Source organism: Engystomops pustulosus, chromosome 1, assembly GCF_040894005.1.
Source record: "Engystomops pustulosus chromosome 1, aEngPut4.maternal, whole genome shotgun sequence".
NCBI lineage: Eukaryota > Metazoa > Chordata > Amphibia > Anura > Leptodactylidae > Engystomops > Engystomops pustulosus.
In genome coordinates this window covers 23,831,432-23,834,040 of record NC_092411.1, presented here as the reverse complement: position 1 = coordinate 23,834,040, position 2,609 = coordinate 23,831,432, and the positions used below count along the sequence as shown (strand labels likewise).

Genomic DNA, 2,609 nt, shown 5'->3' with positions numbered 1-2,609 from the left:
CCTGGAGCTGGATTTTGCCACCTCTGTGCCCAGGAGCACCATGACCCACCATGCGGTGCTTTATGGCTTGTTTCAAGGGACACACACCGTGGGAGCCATCCAGGACGCTTGGCGCCTTGTTAACTGCTACAAGGACGCCATCTGGTACACCAGGAGGCGCCTCACGTGGCACAAGGAGAACCTTACCACGGAAGACTGCCACCAAATGGTCCTCAGGACCCTGAGGGACTACACCATCTGGGAGGCACAAAGAGACTACACGGAGGACGACGTGGATTTGGCCTAGCCCACTCTCTCTCCCCAGAGGGAGTGTTCATGGACTGTACCAAAGCCTCATCTCCTCAGAGATGAGGAAATTGGTCCAGCCCGCTGCCCTCCCAAAAAGGGCAGCACTTATGGACTGTACCAAGTTCTCCACCTCCTCAATGAGGAAGAAGAAAATGGACTGAGCCCACCTCAACACTCCCCAAAGGGGAGTGTCATGGACTTTGCCATCTTCCCCCACTTCCTCAAAGCAGAAAAGGAGGTGGCAAGCCTGTCCCCTCTTTCACAAGAGGTGCAATGGACTAGCCCACCACTCCTTTTCTCTTCTGCCTGCCGCCGCCACCGTTGGCAGAAGGGGGTGTCTGTACTATATATAGAAAGACTCTTGCTATGGGGTACAGGTCGGACATAAGGGAAAAAAAAAAAAAAAAAAAAAGTCTGATTTGCTGTTTTTTTTTTGTTGAAGCTTGTTCTGTTTTTGACCATAGAAAATCAGGGGAAAGCGCGAACGCAGTCCCCCACTACCACAAATTATGCAGTCGAGTTTCCCGCATTTGGGGAAATCGCAGGGGTCAGCACACCTGGAGTGCAATGGGTGAGCCTCACCCTGGGAGAACCACCTTTGTCATCATGGTATCTCCCCTGCCAGGTAGGATTGATCAAAAACTTTTTTTCTGGAAGTTTGTCCCTTAAAGGGAAAACCTTGATAACTAAGGCAGTAATCTTACCATTGCTACTGTATGTTGCTGTTATTTTGCCACCGGATGTACTTTGGGTAAAGAGAGTAACCCGAAAGCTGTTTTCTTTTGGGGCTCAAAAATAGAGCGACTAAAACGTGTAATCGTAATGTCCAGATGTGAACTAGGGGGGATGGATTTCCCTGATATAAATGTGTTCCTCAAGCTTCAATATCTGTTATTAATCTACAAAACCGTTATGACTGGTAATCGAACCGCTCATATGTTAATATATTCTGCAGGATGGCTCTTTGTGCGATGGCAATGGATCCCTAAGGATTTAAAGGAAACCTACCACTTGTAGTGGCAGGTTTCCGATGGCAATATCGGGCACCAGCTCAGGGTGAGCTGGTGCCGGAGCTTATTTTAGTTAGTGTTTTAAACCGCGGTATCGCGGTTTAAAACACTTTTTAAACGTTGTAGCCGGCGCAGGCAAGTACGCGCTCGGCGCTTACCGTGCACGCGGCTACATAGGAAGTGAATGAGAGCCGCGTGCACGGTAAGCGCCGAGCGCGTACCTGCCTGCGCCGGCTACAACGTTTAAAAAGTGTTTTAAACCGCGATACCGCGGTTTAAAACACTAACTAAAATAAGCTCCGGCACCAGCTCACCCTGAGCTGGTGCCCGATATTGCCATCGGAAACCTGCCACTACAAGTTTAACCAAACCTATGATGTTCTGTTTACCCCGTTATTATGTTGTCCTGAAAGCCTTTGTGGAGAAAAGGCATCTAGATGTTATTAGCAAACCGGTCAAAAGTAAAATCTGTGACAAGTTAAGAGAGGATGAACAGTTGTTTGAGGTCCCACTCTTATCCACAAGAGAGTCTGGGATAGTGTGGGGTACTTTCAAAGCACCAGGAGTTCCAAATAGATACTTGGAGATCACGTGGCTGGGCATACACCAGGCTCTACCCACGCGAGAATTATTGAAAAAAGAGGGCTAGTTTTAGATGATATCTGCCCAAGGGAAAATTGCCATGAGATAGAAAACAGTTCTCATATCTTTGAAAAATGTTCATTTACCAAGATTGTGTTTTCTATGTTGTACCCACTATTTGCCTGAAGCATTCTAATTTTACGCCTGAGGAATTTCTTTCAGGATGGAACCCTGTAAAGAAGGACATGAGCCGAAAGTCCTGGGTAATGTTTTGCGTGTTCAGATATGTTATTTGGGATGCTAGAAATGTATTGTTATTGAAAAAAACTGAATGGAGACCTGAGGATGTTGTAAAATTATTTCTGTCCCGACTTCATGTAATTTTTCTTTTTGACCAAAAGAGATGGGGCAAAGATGTGGCAGTCTCATACTGGTCTTTCAAAGAATGGAATAAAAAAATAAATCCCAGATGATGCAATGACTGTTGCGGACTTGTCTCTGTGAGATAATATGAGTAAAGTCAAAGACTGATGGGAAAAAAAAAAAAAAAAAGTCTGATTTGCTGTTACCTGGTGCATTACTGCTTGGCCTATCATAAGGTGCCTGGGGGGATTGGTGTAGGTTCATAGCCTCACCTTCACCCTCCTGCTGCTATAGGGTGGCAGATTAGTCCCTGGGCAATAAGAAGTAATGACCTGAGGTACTTTTTGTCTGCCTTTTTGCAAGCAT

At 46.1% G+C, this 2,609-nt stretch overlaps 1 non-coding gene across 1 annotated transcript; it reads right to left on the bottom strand.

Annotated features, from left to right (window-relative positions):
* Positions 1-757: 757 nt before the first annotated feature.
* On the bottom strand, positions 758-921 carry LOC140087405 (U1 spliceosomal RNA). The gene has a single exon (XR_011850006.1). It is a non-coding gene; the product is annotated as a U1 spliceosomal RNA (small nuclear RNA).
* Positions 922-2,609: the final 1,688 nt, after the last annotated feature.